Genomic DNA, 20,352 nt, shown 5'->3' with positions numbered 1-20,352 from the left:
ATAAACTTGAGTTCAATTCTAGTTTCTAGCTGACCCTGGGCAACCAGTTCCTCCAAATCTGAGACCCCCGGTTATCCCTGTCTGCTAGGTGGGTGAGGAGGCCAAAGAGATGCTGCAGTTGTAACCCTTTGGGGATAATCCTCACAAAAGAGCTCAGGGAGGAAGTGACTTTTATCATGAAGCAGCAGGAAAGGCTGCATTTGGAGGTACTTGAGGGACTCTTCCTTTCAGGGTCCCTTTGTGACCTCAGGAGGCCTCTATCAATCAACCTTTCCATCTGTCTTAGGCTACTTCAAAGAGTCGCTGAATAGCTGGAAGACCATTTTCAACTTTGAAGATAGCAGGGGTGGGGGGAAGGAGGCTGAAAGGGTAGCAGGAGGAGGGAAGGGAGGGCAGGTGGGTAGAAGAGGGCACCTCACATGAGAAATAGGGCAGTGATGAGCCCTCACTGAGCCTGGATTGGTTTTCTCTCTCTTTTCTTGACTCATTGCACAAAGTTTAAGGCTTTGTTTTCAGCCAAAGCCCAAGAGGAATTCCATGCACTGGTTTAGCTTTCCATAAATTACAAGAAGTTTTCAAACTCATTACCTTAAAGAACCCTTACACACCTCTGTAAGGTGAGCCGAATAGTGATTAGGACCTCAGAAGACCAATGAGGAAACTGAGGCATAGAAATGGTAATAAAGAACAATATATGGAGGGGCCAGGATTCAAATTCATCTTTAGGCCCAAAGCAGTTTTCTATTATTTTTCCCTTTTTAGGCCTTTCCCCTTGAAGTGAGTTCTCAAGGCCATGCAGTAGTTTTCTCCTTCTCATTTAAAGACAAATTACTAAGGTCTGCTTAATGAAAAGCAGGTGGGCAGCGGTGGGGGATGATGCGTAGCTGAAGCGGGGGATGATGCGTAGCTGAAGCTTAAAAGCATGCTCTCCGAATCGGAATTGTCTTGGATTCAAATTCTGCCTTTTATACTGCCTCCTGTGTAAAATCAGGTAGAGTAACAATACCTGCGCCTAGGGTTGTTAAGATCACATTACACACACATGTAAAGCACTCATATCGCGTCAGCACGTCTTAAGATTCAATCCATGTTAGCCATTTTGAGAACGAGGAGACACAAATAGTGATTTCATGGGCACAGAGAAACTCCTTCCCTGTCCTATGTACGATCTGAGGACCTAGCTTAAAATTCCTTAACCCAAGTTAAAAGACAAATAATGATATTCTGCCTAAAACAGAAAACCAAGCGGTACACCAAAGGCACCTCTTTCCCTGCGGATTCAGGGAAGCTGTCGCTGAATCTTTGCCCCTAGCCACACCTCATTGGAAGCTAGCCAGCCAATGGGCAGGCTGTACTGGAGTCAGGTGCTAGCTTCAATCCAATCAGAGGCCACCCAACTATAGAAACCCATCCTTTAGTCTTTGCCTGAACAGAAGAGACCTGTGAAGGAGAATATGCACAGAGAGAGGTCAAACCTGTTGGGAGCCTTATTTTATCAGACAATTGGAAAAACAGGTGAGAAACCTGTGTGTGTGTGTGTGTGTGTGTGTGATCATTCTTTTATTCTATGTACCTACTGTTTCCTCTCTCATTCGGTAAAGGCTATAATCATAACGGAAAGGAGAAATCAAGACATTAAAATATAAAGAAAAGGACAAAGTTGAGGCGGGAGAGAAAACCACAGTTAATATGCAGACTGGAGCGCGCCTGGGTGACTCAGTGTGTTAAGCCTCTGCCTTCAGCTCAAGGTCGTAGGATCGAGCCCTGCATCGGGCTCTCTGCTCAGCGGGGAGCATGCTTCCCCCCCCTCTCTCTCTCTGTCAAATAAATAAATAAAATCTTAAAAAAAAAAAAAAGGAAAAAAATATGCAGACTGGAAGGGCCAACAGTAGGCTACCACTGAACTTCAGATTTAGCCTTGGGGTTTTGGGAAGCCAAGGTGAAAAAGATACACAATTAGCTGCATAACACTAACTAATTATCAGAAAGGAAGCATACCTCATTCTATGGGAGTACAGCAAAGCTGTTCCTAACTTTGAATTCTCATGTGATTTTTTACTTGGGATTCTATTTTAGGGGTAATTTTTGTTGTCAGTTGGGGTTGAGTTTGAATTTTGTTTTAGTGCATCTTATTATGGGCTGTAGTTTCTTGATCTGTAAAATGGAGATAACAGTATCTGCCTATTAAAGCTGTGAAGATTCAATTAGATGAATTGTATAACTAAATATTAGCTGTTAAGAAATTTCAGGGGTGCCTGGATGGCTCAGTCAGTTAAGATCTGCATTTGGCTCAGATCATGAGCTGAGGGTCATGGGATCCAGCCCCGCAAGGGCTTCCTGTTCAGAGGGGAGTCTGCTTCTCCCCCTCTGCCCCTCACCCATATTCCTGCAATCTGGAGCCCCGGGAGCCCACCAGCGCTCACTCTCTGAATAAATACAATATAAAAATAAATAAATAAAAAAGACATCTGTCAACTACTTGCCATGGGCAGTTCCCGGTGCTGGGGATAAAGTGATGAGCAAAACAAGAATTTTATTCTAAAGTAGCTTTTACATTGGAATGGGATAGAAACACAATAAACATGAAAGATGGATAAATAAGTGCAGGGAGTGCTGTGGGGTTAAAAAATATAACATTGTAAACACAGATTTCATTTGACTGGTTCTCTTAGCTATTTTCCAGAAAAGTCAATGGTATAATGTTGAAATGCAACTCTGAAGAAGTTAATCTGTTAAGGGCCTAAAATAATTCCATTCAGGCTATTGTGGGTAGGGTACAATTTTTGTGTGTTTGAAAACTCATTTCTTGTAGCTGAGGTTCAGCTGAAGCAGTTTGAAATTGTATTTCTGAGAGCCTTGAGCACACAAAACTTATATGCATTATGTTAAATTAGTTTTAGCCTCACCATAACTACAGGTGAAAAATACTACTGTTGTTCCATTGTACTGGTTAAGTAGAGTAAGGCTTTGTCTTGCTCAGGGCTATAGGGCAGGGAAAAGATGCCTCCCCCAAATCTTAGGGCCACCGTTGGTTTTCTTCTTTGTCTATTAACCACCTGTTTCTAATTCTTTCTCCACCTGAGCTGTTCTTCCAGCCTTTCCCGCGGAGGGCATTCTGCTGGTCTGTAGCCCCGCCCACAACCGGGGCGTGGCCACCGGCCCGGGCCCCGCCTCTGCCGAACCCGCGAAGGCCTGCCTTCTTCCTCCAGACCGCGGACTGAGGGCCCGAGCGTGCGCGCGCGCCCCCGCTCGCGGCCCGGCTCGGCGTCGGGAGCGCGCTCTGTGTGGCCGCTGCCGCCATGTTGTTGTGGTTGTGAGAAGGCGGCGGCGGCAGCGGAGGAGCAGCCGGAGGAGAGGCTCCAGCGGCTCAGGCGCTGACCCCCGCCGGCCCTGGCTGGGAGCCTAGTGGGGTGGCGGAGGTGGCCGTGCCGTGGCGGGCCTCGCCATGTCTTGCCGCCCGGTAAGAACGCCCCCCCTCCCCTTCCTCTGGGGGTGAGGAGGGGCTGGAGGAGGGGCCGGCCTCGGCCCCGGCGCAGTGGCTGTCACCCTCTGAGGAGGCGGCGGCCTGTGGGGGGCTGGGGACAGCGTGCGTGGCCCGGGGACGGGTGTCCTGGGTGGCGGCCGCGGCCGCCAGGGGGAGGCTTGGGGAGTGGGAGCGTAGCTGCCGGGCTCGGCGAGGGGGAGGCGGGGTCCCGGGCGGCCATCCCGAACCTGGCAGGGACGGGCCCATGGGGCTGGGGTTGTGAAGTGCTGCCCCCGGAGCGTCCCGACAAGTGCCTGCGGACCCCGGGAGGTGAGTGTGCCTCCATCGCGCCCAACCAGGTCTGTGGGAGTCCACTGTGGCGAGAGTCCGGAGGTCGGGGGCCAGGAGAGCCCCCGGGGCGAGCGGTGCGGGCCCAGGACTTGTGGGAAGGAGGAGTGGCCGACTGACTGTGCAGCAGGGCATCCTCCTGACCTGGTAGTACTTGGGTGGGAAGGATGGTTCGGAGGCGGTTGAGAGTTCAGTGAACACTGGTCTAACAGCTCCGGGAGAGATTATTTCTCAGGTGGAAATAGTGCGGCTTAGGACCCTTGCGATAATATTGTTACTTGTACTTTGGGCTGGAAAACTTAACCTCAAAATAATGGGATCAATTTTATGGCACTTTAATAAACTTCTCGGGGTCTGATAATCTTGCTTGAGTTTTGCACTTGGTCTTCAGTTACCAATTGATGTGCAGGTGTCTTCTCTGGTCAGAGGCTGAATTCTTGACAGATTGAATATATTGACATCCACTCTGCTTATCTCACAACCTAAATTTTCATAACGAAAAAAGAATGTTCATACTCTTCTAGTTGCGGTTCAACTGTTCTCACAATTTGAATGGTGATTCTATCGAAGGCTTGGGTTGAATTACACAAGTTTTTTTTTTTTTTTGTAAAACGTTTGTGATTTTTACATGGAGAGGTGACAGGGACTTTCTCCTTTTTAAAGGATGTTTCTGTAGGGCCAGAGACATGATATGTGTTATTTTTACTGGGAGACCCCAGTAAGGTGGATTGGTGCCATGCAAAAAGTCTTCCCTCTAGGGCCTGTGACTTGCGTGGGTAGAAGAGCTTACAAAATGACCAAGTTTTGAGTAAGCCTAGTACGGTATGTGATATTAAACTAAATTTGGAGGATTCTAGAATTTTAGATTAGCTGCCTATGAAGGCCTCTTTCAGCTGTAATTACTTCCCTCATTTTCACATGACCCAGAGAAGTTCAAGTGACCAGCACAGTGGTGCAGACCCACTTGTAGTTAATGGCAAGCCATAGGAGAACCCCTCTTTCTCAACTTGTAGGCTAGGTTCTTTAGTTCAGTGGTTACTTCAATATGGTCATCAGAAATAGTATGGATTGCCCTGAACTCCATTCAGGAGGGCCTGGTGAATTAAAATCTTTGAGGGTGGGGCCTGGGAATCCATCCTTATAAAGCTCCCTGAATGATTCTGGTCAGCCAGGTTTGTGAACCTGTGAAAGTCAGCTTTAGGTCACCTTTGGTATTCCATAAGGTTCCCATTAATTATGACTTCTGAGAGTGCTTTTAGTTCTTTATAGAGCTTTAAGAATTTGATAGGGAAGAAGGGGAAGCCTGGGAAATTTTAAAACTGAAGATTGAACATCTCTTAAAATGTAATGGATTTAGGTAGGGGAATTAGATTTGTTGCTAGAAGTTATTTGTGCCAGTCTTTGGGAACACATGTGATAAAATTAGATGCTGCTTGACTGGAGGTATATCTAGAGATACATAAAAGAATCTAGAGGAATGAAAAGGAGAGGGAGAAGCAGTAGATCTACTTTTGGCTCACAAAGAGGTCCATGGAAGGTGCTTCCCAACATCTCAGCATTCTTGCTCCTAAACCAGCTGACTCAGGTATCTAGTAAAGTGAGGGTAGGGTGGGTGAGTTAGCAGTCATTTGAGATGAGGGTTGTGGACCCGGAAGGTTTATTGTGGATTATGAAAAGTTCTTGAAATTTGCCCCAGGCCATGAGGAGTGGTAAAGTCAGTTTTTAAATCTGTTGTAGTTATGGTTAACACCTTCTGTGATAAAGCTGAGTGGTGAATTACCCAAGAAGTATTCATGTTGCAGAGGGGGTGTTGTGAAGTTTGTTATAAGTTTGGAAGAATTGGGAGAAGTGTCATAGTTGGGGCACCTGGGTGGCTCAGTGGGTTAAGTCTCTGCTTTCGGCTCAGGTCATGATCTTAGGGTCCTGGGATTGAGCCCCACATCGGTCTCTCTGCTCAGCAGGAAGCTTGCTTCCTCCCCCCACTCTGCCCCCTGCCTGCCTCTCTGCTTACTTGTGATCTCTGTCATATAAATAAAACAAAATCTTTTTTTTTAAAAAAATCATAGTTATGTAGAGTAGTGAAGGAGTTTGGTAAATATCCTGTCAAATCATGGAATAGTATTTTAGAGAAGTGTATCCTACTGTCCAGTTTGAGAGCCAGAGGCTGTTTTGTTTTCAGGGTGTCTCCAGTGTCTGGCATAGTTCCCACAGTGTATACTGTGCTCTCAGATATTTGTTGAGAAAATTAATAGTGTTGAGATGGGGGAAAGAAGTTGTGATGGTTGATAACATTAGTTAATAAAGGCTACTTGAGGGGGTGCCTGGGTGGCTCAGCTCAGTTGATTAAGCTTCTGACTTCATCTTAGGTCATGATCTCAGGGTCTTGGGATCCAGCCCTAGATAGGGCTCTCCACTTAGCAGGGACTCTGTTTGTCCCTCTGCCCCTGTGCGTTCTCTCTCTCTCTCTCAAATAAATAAATAAATAAAATCTTTAAAAAAAACCCCAAAACCAAAAAACAACAAAACCCACTTGATACCTTGCGTTGGATCAGAGAGCCAGTTTTTAGCTCATGTGGTTTAGAACTTTGGGATTCCTTCAAGAGGTTCTATGGTATAGGGGCTTTTCTCTGGTTTAGTTGGTAGATTATGTGATTCTTGATGTGAGGGTTGTTTGAGCCCCATGTTGGGTGTAGAGATTACTTAAAAATAACATCTTTAGAAAACAGAAGGTTTTTCTTTCTCCTTTTTTTTTTTTTTTTGGGTCTTCCTAGGACTGTCATTGTAAACTATCCTGGGTCTTGAATGTGTGTGTGTGTGTGTGTGTGTGTTTTAGGTATAATAGCCCTTTTTAGTGACTTTATTAGATGCAGAGACATTTAGAATAATGGGAAGCTGTAGATTGGCAGAGATTGTGTCTTTAATTGTCTATGACTGCTGTTAGGAATTCAGTTCTCTGGATCTCTGTTTTCTCATCTATACAATTAAAGGCCTATACTTGTTGATCTCAGGTAGTTTCTTCATCCTAATTCTGCAAAAAATTTTTTTAAGAACTATTTCATTTTTTTAAAGTAAGCTCTATACCCAGCAAGAGGCCTGAACTCTCAACCCCAAGATCAACAGTCATGTACTCTACTGACAGAGCCAGCCAGGCATTCCTCTGTGAATCTTCAGTAAATTGTAATTGTTATTTGGTACTTATTTTATGTAGGTAGATGAACCTTTTTTTTTTTTTTTTAAACTTGAACGTTTTTGGGTTCTACTCTTAGCTTACAGATTTTAGACATTGTCCAAAAGTGCACTGGAAATTGAGTGCATGTTGCAAGTATTATGCAGAAATAACACACTTAGCTGTTGTAATTCACTTAGTGTTGAAATCAAAATGGATTTCACATAAGGAACTTCATAATTTAGTGTGAAGCCGCAAGTTTAAGAATGGTTTGGGGAAGTTTGTGTAATTTATGTGCCCAGTTGTTTCTTACAGACCACCCAATTCTGTAATTTTCTATGGTAAATTTATATGTAATTTTATAATCAGTAAAAGGTTCACTTAAGACACAGTATGAGATCAAATCTGTATTGGATTGCACTAGAATTCCTGGTAATTTTAGAGGGTACCAAAATTGACATTCATTGCTGTTTTTAATCTTTATTTTGATACCATATTGATATGCTTTCATTTTCACTTTTGTATCTAGACATTAAAAAACTTTTTTTTTTTTTTTTAATTAAGTATGCTCTATACCCAGTGTTGGGTTCTGACTCACAATCCTGGGATCAAGAGTGCCATGCTAGACTGAGCCAGCGAAGTGCCCCTCATATCTAGGAACTTAACATACTTCTTAAGTTCATATTTGTATCAAATGTTCACCATGAAAATTGTAACATGAGAATGGGTAGACAGGTAAGTCTTCAGTTGTGTTCCTTGTTAGCTGTGTTGTTTCTGGCAGGCCATGTAAGTGTTCTCTGCTTCAATTTCCTCATTAATAAAAGGAAGAGTAACACTTCATCTCAGTTCATCAGGGAGGATCAAATGGAATGGTGCATATGGAAAGCAATCTGAAAATGTAGGGGTATGATACTATATTAGAGTCCTGTTTTATTTTCTTGGAAGAGTTGGCTTGTGGAGTAGTGGTAAACCTATTACATGTTCTCAAGTGTAGAATTTACTAATATGGTAACAGAAAAGATTTCTACTTCTGTAGTTAGTCTGGAGAAACTTTCAGCACTTGCAACCTGTCTGCCAGAAGGAATCGGTTACAGGGGCACCGGGCTGGCTCAGGTGGAAGAACATGCAACTCTTGATCTTGGGGCCGTGAGTTTGGGCCCCCTGTTGTGTTGCAGAGAGTACTTAAATATTAAAAAAAAAATCCAAGGAATCATCTCAGTTCAGCAGAAACTTCAGAGAGGGATCTAGGACGTCTTACAATTTGTACTTGGAATAGATTTGCTAGATTTCACCCATTTTTTAAAGTGGTGGTGGAAGGAGTTTAGTACATTTTGTGTGAAGTTTAGGGCTGTGTTTTCTAAATGGCAGGTGGCAACATCATAGGGTAAAGGTAAGTGTGGTGATTTGTTTTTATTTATTTTTTATTTTTTAAAGATTTTTATTTATTTGAGAGAGAGTGAGAGAGGGAGAGAACATACAGAGGAAGAGGGAGAAGGAGAAGCAGACTCCCCGTTGAGGAGAGAGCCTGGCGTGGTTCTCTATCCCAGGACCCCAATATCATGACCTGAACTGAAGGCAGACTCTGATTGGACTAAGTCTCCCAGGCTTCCTGAAATTGTTATTTCTGATTGTGAAAGCTGCCCAACTTAGTCTAATTTTTAATTTCAAAATGAAATTGTGATTTTTTTAAAAAGATTTTATTTATTTACTTGTGTATGGGACAGAGAGCACAAACCTCAGTCAGAGGAAGAAACAGGCTCCCTCTCCAGCTGAGAGCTGGGTGTAGGACTTAATCTTAGGGTCCCGGGATCATGACCTGAGCAGAAGGCAGACTCTGATCGGACTAAGCCACCCAGGTGCCCCTGAAATTGTTATTTTTGATCGTGAAAGCTACAAGTACATATTCAGTGTGGTAGTAGTGGTGGGGTGGGGGGGAATCCTACAAAACAAAGACTTGAGATAACTCAGGAGAATCAAGTAGAGATAACCCATGATCCCACTTAGAGTAATGTTTGGTATTTTCCTTTTTTCTTATACATTATCTATTGAATACTTCAAAATGAACAACTTTTCATGTCAAATTGATGTTCTGTTAATATTTATTTACTGTTCTGTGATACGGATGTGTCATAATTTACAATTCCTTGTTAATGGACATTTTCAGTTTTTCTCTTAAAACAGTGATGTCATGAATTCCTGGGTTTTGAATGTATTTTAATTTTTTAAATTGGACTTTTTTGGGGGCACCTGGGTGGCACATTGGGTTAAAGCCTCTGCCTTCGGCTCAGGTCATGATCCCAGGGTCCTGGGATCAAGCCCTGCATCAGACTCTGTCTGCTCATTGGGGAGCCTGCTTCCCTTCCTCTCTCTGCCTGCCTCACTGCCTACTTGTGGTCTCTGTCTGTCAAATAAACAAAATCTTTAGGACTTTTTCTTATGCAATTGTGCTGCTATTTCCATGGACTAAATTTCTTAAAGTGGGCTCATACAGTCAAAGGGTTTGTGCATTTTACATTTGAATATACTTATGGTGCCCTGTAGATAGGATGTCTGTTTTAAAGCTTCACCCTGGGTGCCTGGGTAGTACAGTTGGTTGAGCTTGGGACTCTTGGTTTGTGTTCAGGTCATGATCTCAGGGTGAAAAGATAGAGCCCCATGTTTAGCTCTGTTCTGGGCTCTGGGTCTGCATGAGATTCTCTCTCCCTCTCCCTGCCCCTTTCTGCTTGTGTGCCCTTGCGTGTATTCTCTTTCTCTCTCTAAAATGGATAAATCTTTAAAAAAAATTCCCAGGGGGCACCTGTGGCCCAGGTGGTTAAGGGTCTGCCTTCAGTTCAGGTTGTGATCTTGGGATCCTAGGATCAAGCCCCACATAGGGCTCCCTGCTTAGTAGGCAGTCTTCTCCCTCTCTTGCCTCGCCCCCCTGCTCGTGCTCTTTGGCAGGTGTGCATGCTCTCAAATAAAATCTTCAAAAAAAATGAAAAAAAAAAGGTCCCACCTGGGTTGCCTTGGTGGCTCAGTCATTAAGCGTCTGCCTTCGGCTTGGGTGATGATCCCCCTGGGATTGAGCCTCACACTGGGCTCCCTGCTCTTCTGGAAGCCTGCTTTTCCCTCTCCCACTCCCCTTGGCTTGTGTTCCCTCTCTCCCTGTGTCTCTTCTGTCAAATAAATAAATAAAATCTTAAAAAAAAAGTCCCACCAATAGTATGTTAGTGTCCAGTTCTCTATTATTCTTGCTAGTGATTTATTATCTTTTAAATTGTTGGTGGGAGTTTAAGATAGTTGGGAATAGTTTTCCTTTTGTTTTTTTTCAGCATCAGGTCTTAGCCTCTGCAGTTTAACTCTGTTAATGGGGTGGGTAAAAATGAAAGTGCAGTGACAGAATACATCAGGCCAGTGATCTCCAAAATTTTGATCATCTCAGTGGAAAAAAAAAATTTGAACATTAATCTTCACCCTTAAGTATTTAATTTACAAACAATATGGATAGTAACTGGTTATTATGTACCTTATAAAATATAAACAAAGAAAATTAACAAGGATGAGAAAAATAAAGTGGAGCACCTGGGTGGCTAAGTGTGTTAAGCTTCTGCCTTTGGCTCAGGTCATCATCCCAGAACCCTGGGATTGATATCCACCCCCGCCCCCCCCCCCAGTCCCAAGTCAGGCTTCCTGCTCAGCAGGATGTCTGTTTCTCCCTCTGCCACCCCCGACCCCTGCCATGTTAGCGCTCTCTCTCTGTCTCTGAAATAAATAAAATTTAAAAAAAAAATTAAAAATAAAGTTCAAATATTTTTCTTCTTTACCCCAGTGGAGTGTTTGGGAGTATACCTTTAGGTATATTACTTTTTTATTATTATTTTTTTAATGTCACTGGTTTAGACTTGTAAAATTTAATGTTGGGCCTTTATGATTGATTTTGAGCATTTCCTCTCCTTCTGCAGATGGTCAGTCTAACTGGATTATGATAGTCTTTTTTTTTTTTTTTTTAAAGATTTTATTTATTTATTTGACAGAGTGAAATCACAAGTAGATGGAGAGGCAGGCAGAGAGAGAGGGAAGCAGGCTCCCTGCTGAGCAGAGAGCCCGATGCGGGACTTGATCCCAGGACCCTGAGATCATGACCTGAGCCGAAGGCAGCGGCTTAACCCACTGAGCCACCCAGGTGCCCCGGATTATGATAGTCTTTAAAGTGTGCCATGCTTTTGAGAGTTATATCTGCAATAAGGGCAAACATATAAACCTTTCTGAAAGTATTTGATACCTTTTGTCATTGTTGAGGTGGCTGAATTTGAAAAGGGAAAATCACGGGATAGGAAACAGTCTTAAGTAGTCTACTTCTCTTAGATATGAAGAATTGATACTGTGTAGGGTGTATTTTAAAAAGTATGTGCTTTATGGAAAGCAGTTTGGCTATAACATATCCCTATTTTCTAAGAACCTAGAAACTGAGGGAAGGGATGAATAATTGCTACTTGCTTCCTTTGCTTGCAAAGTACTGCAATTAACCTGTCACTCTAACTCCATTTGGAAGAGCCTAAACCTATAACTTAAAAAAAAAAATGCTTTATTGGGCTGAAATTTTCCATGATAAATCTTAGATTAAAAAGTAACTTTTTAAATTAAGTTTGAATAAGTTGCTTTTGATTTGTGCCTCCCCCTCCCCCCTACCATATGTTTTGAAATCGGGAAATGGTGCTTTTTGTACCAGTAAAATGAATCTCCCTTTCTACTCCCATCGTGGGGAACTTCAGTTATTTCATATGGTTCATTGTCAGAGAAAGATAATATTGAGGTCTTAGAGATTGTGGAAAGAGCAACTCGTGATTATTTTTTTGTCAGTTAAAAGAAATGAGAGAATTTAGTGCTTTCTTTTTAACTTACATAGCATGATTTATAAGGTGCTTTCACATATCTTCTTAGACTCAAAGGAATTAAGAGCGTAATTTAATGAGTGATGTGATTTCTGTTCCTTTGAGGCCGCATGCCTAGTGTTTGACATCATATTTAAAGAGGTAAGACTGTGAGCCTTGCAGAAGTAGGGATGGCTGTTCTCTCTCACTCCCTAGCACTTGTACTACCTGGTACAGAGTTACGGTGTCTATACTTCTGGACTCTTCAAACTCTTATGTATTTATTTACACATGTAAATAAGTTATAGAGTTGTAAAAGTAATAGTTACAATTTTTTGTAGTTGTTCTTTCATCTCATATGCACAGAACATATTTTTGTGGGAGGGGTGATTAATTTTATATCACCCTTTCAGGTATTTAATTTTTTTAATTTTTAAATTTTTTCCCCAGCCTTTCAGATATTTTACCTCTCCTAAGGATAGTTTAGAGACTGAAAAAAAAAAATCAGTCTTGATTTAATTCCTTTTACTAGGTGTGTTCCTCCTACTGCCAAGACTGGGTGTGTGTGTGTGTGAGCGTGTGAGAGAGAGAGAGAGAGATTGATTTATGTAGTAGGCTGCTACTTAAGAAGGAAGCATTAGTTTTTGGGTATATAATGGTTCTTGAAATATGGAATCACTGGTTGCCATGGGGTGAATTTCTCTGACTCGTCTCATTCTCTCCAGTTCCATGTACACACATGGTTTTGGCTTAGAAAACACTGAAGAAAATTAGTCTTCAAAAGAACTAGTAAGTTATTTCCCTTTTCTGCTGTACTTAAAATCCTTTTCAGAAGATAAACTAATACGCTTTTGTAAATAAGTGAGACCCTGGAAAGACAGGAATAGAAAAAATTTTTTAAAAAAGATTTTATTTATTTATTTGACAGAGAGTTTAAGTAGCCAGAGCGGCAGGCAGAGGGGGAAGCAGGCTCTCCGCTGAGCAGGGAGCCCAAAGCAGGGCTCTGTCCCAGGACTCTGGGATCCTGACTGGAGCTGAAGCAGCTGCTTAACTGAGCCACCCAGGCCCCCCACAGGAATAGAAATATTAATAATGATTAATATTTTGCTGGTGGGGTAACGTCACTGTTTTCTGCTTCATGTTCTTCTGTAGTTTTCCAGTGTTCTATGAGCATGTACTACTCTTTTTTTTTTTTTTAAAGATTTTATTTATTTGACAGAGTGAGAAATTGCAAGTAGGCAGAGAGGCAGGCAGAGAGGCAGGCAGAGAGATCGGAGGAAGCAGGCTCCCAGCTGAGCAGAGAGCCCGATGTGGGGCTTGATCCCAGACTCTGAGACCATGACCTGAGCCAAAGACAGAGGCTTAACCCACTGAGCCACCCAGGTGCCCCGAGCATGTACTACTCTTACTAGGAAAAATGGCTATTTTAAAGCACATTTTGATGTCTTTAGTTTTTATTGGGTGTCTTTTTTTTTTTTTTAAAGATTTTATTTATTTGACACACAGAGAGAAAGATCACAAGTAGGCAGAGAGGCAGGCAGAGAGGGGGCGGGGGAAGCAGGCTCCTGCTGAGCAGAGAGCCTGACTCGGGGCTCCATCCCAGGACCCTGAGATCACGACCTGAGCTGAAGGCAGAGGCCTAACCCACTGAGCCACCCAGGTGCCCCTCACTGGGTGTCTTAAGAGGGTTTACGTCATAGTTACCAGTGAAAAAGTGGGTAGTTAACCAGCTCCAGTTCTTAAGCAGGGTGGCAGATTTGAACTTTGTGATTGTAAACTCCACTGTGACTGAGACTGAGCTTTGATCACCTTGACACACAAGAAGAGCTTCATCTAATTTTCGTCCTGATGAGCTGATTGAGAATTATGAGTTATACCTTGAAAAGAAAAATCAGATTCTGTGAACCCTAAACACAGGGCTCAACCTTAATTCCCAGTTCTCCTGCTCACTTGCCATGTGAACTTGAGCAAGTTCTATAGCTGTGTGTATCTTAAATATTAAGTGGGATTATAGCAACAAAGAGGTGATAGGATTTTATACATGTAATTTGAACTGGATGATATGTAGATAAATTGCTTTCATTATGACAATGTAGTCTTATTGGGGTCTTGCTGTTAATGTACAGCTTAGAGTTGAGCCACTGTAAATTTATATACTAGTGATATTTTAGGAAGATCTATATAATATATCCTTTAGAGTTTAAGTGATTAGATAGATCCTGTCAGCTTGTGTTGTTTTTTTTTCCCTGCACATTAAATGTTAGATTTTTGGGGTAGGGCATTTGTAATTATCTACCCTTTATTTTTTTAAAGAATAAGATTAAAGTTGAAGAGCAATCAAGGTAATAAATGTGGGTACTACTATAAGTTAATGGAGTTTTTCAGTTAGAAGTTTTATAGTAAATAATAAGCTTGTGAAAAGAAAATACCCAGTAGAAGTCTACAAAGCCCATTCTCCTCTGTTCTTAAATTCCATGCCTGCCTTTCCTTTATTATTTTTAAATTTTTGTTTATTTTATTTTTTTAAAAGATTTTATTTATTTATTTATTTGACAGACAGATCACAAGTAGGCAGAGAGGTAGGCAGAGAGAGGAGGGGAAGCAGGCTCCCCGCGGAGCAGAGAGCCTGATGCGGGGCTCCATCCCAGGACCCTGGGATCATGACCTGAGCTGAAGGCAGAGGCTTTAACCCACTGAGCCACCCAGGTGCCCCTGCCTTTCCTTTTTTAAAAGTAAAATTTGAATATTTCAAAAATTCAGAAAATCACAAAGAATAAATTTAACAAATGTCATGTATTTAATAGATGTTGGTTTAGATTTAATAGATGTTGACATCTTGTTAGATTTGCCTGGATGTTTGTTTTTAAAATTTAAATATCATATAATTGGAGTCCCTTTTGCTCTCCTCCTAGATCCTGTTTCTATTGCCTAGAGATTATTTATCTTTCTTAGCCCTTGCTTATATTCTTCCTATAGTTAGATCTATTTAACTTGTAGTATTATGTGTTTCAGATATGTATGATACCTAAGTATATGTATTCTGCAATTCGAGAGCTTGAAATTTATCTGTATCAATATGTATGTATTTACTTCATTTATTTAGTTGTGTGAATAGGAAAGTTTTAGTCCCCTGTTGATAGTTGTTTTCAGTTAATGTGTAGATAGAAAAATTTCCCTCTAATAGGATCAAAGTATACATGCTTTTCTATAATTTGCTTTTTTTCTTACAATAATAATGTATTACATCTTACCCTATCATAAAATGTAAGTGTACCCATTTTTAAATACTGTGGTTTTTTTTTTTTTAAATTTTATGTTTAAGTAATCTCTATACCCAGTGTGGGGCACAAACACATGAACCTCAGATCAGGAGTTGCATGCCCCACCAACTGAGCCAGCCAGGTGCCCCCATGTAGGGTTGTTGTTGTTGTTTTTTTTTAAACGTAATAGACACTTATTTATCCTAGTCCCTTACTGATTGACATCTAGGGTTTTTCTTTTTTTATATCCTCAAAAGTGCCGTCTGTAATGGATAGTCTTGTACTTCATATTTTTTAACAAGAATTGGATTATTTCTACAGAAATAGTTCTGCAAAATAAATTCTTGGGGAATAGAATTGCATGTAATAAATATAGATGGCTTTTATATTAAAGCTAAACCACTATGTGTATTTGTAACTTTCTTATTCCTGGTCTGTTCATTTAGGTTTGTTCAAAATGGGTGCTTGTATGAGATGCTGAAAAGATAATTTCCTAATATATAAATTAATATATTGAAATTCTATGGTAGAGGGGAGCCTGGCCAGCTCAGTGTGTAGAGTATGTGACTCTTGATCTTAGGGTCGAGTTTGAATCCCCTGTGGAGAGTGTAGCCTGCTTAAAAAATTGTAGAGATGAGGAAGAGTCCAGCTTTGTATAGGGAATGGGGAATAGTTTGGGGAATAGTTTGGGGAATGGTTTTGATCTTGCTAGCTAAGACAGAATAGAAGATAGAGGATTCGAAGACACGTTTGCAAAGTGTGTAAGCTACAAATTGTTGACATCAAATAATTAAAGTTTTTGAATATTTTTTTACTCTCTGTACTGAGTCCTTTTGGGCTTTTGAGTTAAAAGGCAATTTTGGGGAAGATGTGTCTGATAGCAATTGCATGATTGGGAGCAGGCGAAGATTGGAACAGTGAGGAATCTGTACTGTACACACACAGGTAATGAGGACCTGAATGAAGGTGGTGGCAGGGTGGTAATTGAGGTGGCAAGATTAAGGTAGAAGATTGCTAGCTGACACCCTAAAGGAAATGAACATTTGTGAACTAGTTGAATTGGAGGTAAGCAGCACTGATTCAAAGTTGATGGGTTTTGGGCTTTCGTGAATAATGATAGTACAGAAATGTGGAATTGGGAGGAGGAGCTGGTTCTGGAAAAGGACTAAAATGAAATCCTTCATACATTTAAGATTGAGGCCAGGGGATAAGGAAAAATGTCCTGCAGGAAATTGGATATAGAGAATTTCAGGTAGGAAAAAAGATAGGTTGGCTTCATCTAGATAAGGCCTTGAATCAAGAAGAGACAAAGATTGAGTATCACATTTTGGGGGGTGGGAGAAGAAGATAAAATTAAAACAGTTAAAATTAGGTTAATTAGGTATAGTAGAAACAGAGGAGAAGAGAGGATTTCCAAATTAAGTGATAATCAGTTTGAGTGAAATGAGGGAAGATGAAATAACTGGATTTGGTGATCCATGCTAGTCATTGATCATGATTTTCTTAGATTAAGTTTTAGCATAGTAAAGAGCTAGAGGTGAGTGGGAGATGAGATTGCATTTATAGAACAAGTGCTGGTTCAGTAGAACTTTTTCTGATGATCTTTCTGGCATTCGATATCTGCACTGTCCAGTACATATTAAGCATTTAAAATTTGGCTAGTTTGACCAAGAAACTAAATTAAAAAATTTTTTTAAAAAGTTAATTTAATTTCCTTTTTTTAACCTGTAGTATAGTTGACAGTTTAAACTTAAATAGCCACATATGGCCAGTGGTTGTCCTGTTGGATAGCACAGATTATGGACTCAGTGAAACAGATGTAGATTAAGCCATAGGAAGAGATCTCAGGATAAAATAGAGGCATTTAGTTATCTAAAAAATTTGTTGCAGTTCTATCGAAATGGTATTGGAATTAGACATTCTAGTGCAAACCAGATTTTTATATTTTTACTCTTTGTGTTCAGTGTTGGCAGTAATTAATGACTCTTTTCAATGTATAAGAGCAACATTGAAGAATGTAATTTTAAGGGCTGCCTGTGTGGCTCAGCTGGTTAAGTGTCTGCCTTCAGCTCAGGCTCAGCCTGGCATTGGGAAGCCTGCTTCTCCTCTCCCACTCCCCCTGCTTTGTGTTCCCTCTCTTGCTGTCTCTCTGTCAAATAAATAAAATCTTAAAAAAAAAAAAAAGTAATTTTAAGATAATTATGGTCTGCTATCCCTTCATGATTATTTTTCCTGTCTTTTAAGAAAAGGTTGCAATTCAAATTTTACTGATGAAAGAATAATATTTGAGACCTTTTGGGTCTCTGTTTTCTCTAACTAAAAGTAACTGGAAATATCTATCTTAGGAATCTCATTGGAGACTTTAACTGTAGAGAGCAAATTGATGGTTACCAGAGGAGTGGTGAGTGGGGGCATGGGTAAAATAGGTGATGGGTTGGGTGCCTGGGTGGTTCAGTGGGTTAAGCCGCTGCCTTCGGCTCAGGTCATGATCTCAGGGTCCTGGGATCGAGTCCCGCATCGGGCTCTCTGCTCAGCGGGGAGCCTGCTTCCTCCTCTCTCTCTCTCTGCCTGCCTCTCTGCCTACTTGTGATCTCCCTCTGTCAAATAAATAAATAAAATCTTTAAAAAAAAATAGGTGATGGGTTTTAAGGAGTGTGCTTGAAATTAAAACTTTTTTTTTTTTTTTGGTGTTAATGCTTCGTCTCTTTATTTCGACAACTTTCTTAGCTTATATGTGTCAGGGTGACCAATAAGGGGCCAAACAATGGGGAGAGCCAATGAGAGTCCTGTTACTATGCTGATTATTGAAATTAAAACTTAAAAGAAAAATTCAATTTTCAAGCAAACAAAACACCCAAACTCATTAGGTAGAGATGAAATACCAGTTATACTTGACTTTAAATAAATCACTATTTAGATTGAGAAATGGTTTGCTTTGAGAATAATTTATGGTTTAAATTTGAATATTTGATAGTGTTGGGAGAATGTTTCTTACTATCTACGTAACCTAAATGCTTTCTGTTTGCAAGAAGAAAAAGTATATGAAAGAACCCATTCATAAGATGACACGCAGTGTGTGATTCCATTTTTACAAAGTTTAAAAAACAGACAAAAGTAAGAGATGGTAATTGAACTCAGGAGAATGGCTGTTTATCTTGGTGATATGCCTAAAGTAGACTTTAGGGGTGCTGGTAATGTTCTGTGTCTTGATTTGGATGATGATTTCATGGTTTTCTTCAGACAACTGTTTATGAGAGTCATTACGTTTTATACTTACGTGCATTTTTTTGTAGGTATATTATACCTCAGTTTACTTGTACCCTCTCACAAAATTCTAGTAAACATAATCAGTTGAATTTGTCTCCCTTTTGCTTTTTTTCTTTAAACTTTTCTACTGCTTCTCTTCATAAAGGAATACATTTAATGATGAAACTTTTCTTTAAAAATTTTTTTTTAAAAAATTTATTTATTTTGGGGCGCCTGCGCCGCTCAGTGGGCTAAGTCTCTGCTTTAGGCTCAGGTCATAATCTCAGGGTCCTGGGGTTGAGTTATGCATTGGGCTCTGTGCTCGGCGGGAAGCCTGCTTCCTCCTCTCTCTCTCTACCTGCCTCTCTGCAGGTAGAGTGCCCCTAATTAGGGGCCACCCATTAGGGTGGCACTAATGAGTGCCACCCATTAGGGTGCCCCTAATGATGAAACATTTTACCTGTGTATTTTTTAAAAAATACTTTATTTGAGAGAGAGAGAAAATGAGAGTGAGCGAGCACGAGGAGGAAGGTCTGAGGGAGAAGCAGACCCCCTGCTGAGCAGGTAATCCAATGTGGGACTGGATCCTGGACTCCAGGATCATGACCTTAACTGAAGGCAGTCATTTAACTGAGCCACCCAGGTGCCCTTTGTTTCTTTTTTGAAATAAGCTCCATGCCCTGAGTGGAGCCCAGCATGGGGCCTAAATCCACGACCCAGAGATCAAGACCTGAGCCGAAACCAAGAGTTGGAGGTTAGACCCTTAACGGATGAAGCCACCCAGGCACCCCTTACCTTTTTCAATTATGATATAAAATAAGCATACAGGGGCGCCTGGGTGGCTCAGTGGGTTAAGCCTCTGCCTTCGGCTTAGGTCATGGTCTCAGGGTCCTGGGATCCCGTCCCGTATCGGGCTCTCTGCTCAGAGGGGATCCCGCTTCCCCCTCTCTCTCTGCCTGCCTCTCTGCCTACTTCTGATCTCTCTCTCTCTCTGTCAAATAAATAAATAAATTTTTTAAAAAAAGATTATTTATTTATTTGACAGACAGAGGCTACAAGTAGGAAGAGAGGCAGGCAGAGACAGAGAGAGAGGGAAGCAGGCTCCCTGCTGAGGGCTCGATCCCAGGACCCTGGGATCATGACCTGAGCCAAAGACAGAGGCTTAGCCCACTGAGCCGCCCAGGCGCCCCAAATAAATAAAATCTTAAAAAAAAAAAAAATGCATACAGAGGACTGCACAAAAAAGTGTGTAGCTTAAAGTATTTTTAAAATGCATAAATTGGAGGTGTTTTTTTTGTTTTTGTTTTTTTGGTATGTCATACCTGTATCAGAAGAGAAGGGTTTGATGGAGGGCCAAAATACTTGGAGAGAACAAAGTTTTGAGAAATCTCAGAGCAGCAGATCCTTTTCTTGGCTCTGCCTTCATCTTACTGTCCTTTTGAGCAAGTCATTAAACTTACTTGGGCCTCAGATTTTTTTTTAAGTTTTTTTTTTTTTTTTTTTTTTTTAAGAGGGAATGTGTGCACAAACAAGGGGGGGAGTGGCACGCAGAGGGAGAAGAAGGAGCAGGCTCCCTGCTGAGCAGGGAGCCCTATGTGGGGCTTGATTCCAGGATCCTGGGATCATAACTTCAGCCAAAGGCAGGTGCTTAATGGTCTGAGCCACCCAGGCACCCCTGGGCCTTGGATTTTTCTGTATAACAGGGGTATTACTTAACATTCTTTGTAGGTGACTTAGTGTAGTTCAGGTGAAATGATAGGAACTTAGAATGGTATTAATGCATAAGTATTTGGAGCATTGCATTTAGGTCTCTTACCCTACAGGGCAGAATACACAAAAGTAAATGATTTGTCCAAGGACACTGAGCTGGTAATTATTAATATTCATTTATATTTACTTGAAACTTGCTGAGGATTAAGTATGTCAGGCACTGTTCTAAGTGATTATATGTATATTAGTTCATTTAATTGTCTAGAATTATTCCCAGACATAGATATAATTATTATTTTGCTGGTGAGA

General features: G+C 41.2%; 1 protein-coding gene across 8 annotated transcripts in view; it reads left to right on the top strand.

The window, feature by feature from the left end:
* Positions 1 to 3,312: 3,312 nt before the first annotated feature.
* Positions 3,313 to 20,352, top strand: part of MTMR3 (myotubularin related protein 3) — a 140,424-nt gene continuing 123,384 nt past the window's right edge. For 7 of the 8 annotated variants that reach the window (XM_044243942.1, XM_044243939.1, XM_044243941.1 and 4 more), the window contains exon 1: positions 3,313 to 3,460. The gene's annotated coding sequence lies outside the window, so the exon portion shown is untranslated. Of the gene's footprint in view, positions 3,461 to 3,775; positions 3,794 to 20,352 lie in introns of those variants that run through there. The other variant, XM_044243938.1, reaches the window with a different exon arrangement.

This window comes from Neovison vison, chromosome 3 (assembly GCF_020171115.1).
Source record: "Neovison vison isolate M4711 chromosome 3, ASM_NN_V1, whole genome shotgun sequence".
NCBI lineage: Eukaryota > Metazoa > Chordata > Mammalia > Carnivora > Mustelidae > Neogale > Neogale vison.
This window is presented reverse-complemented; position numbering and strand designations above follow the sequence as displayed.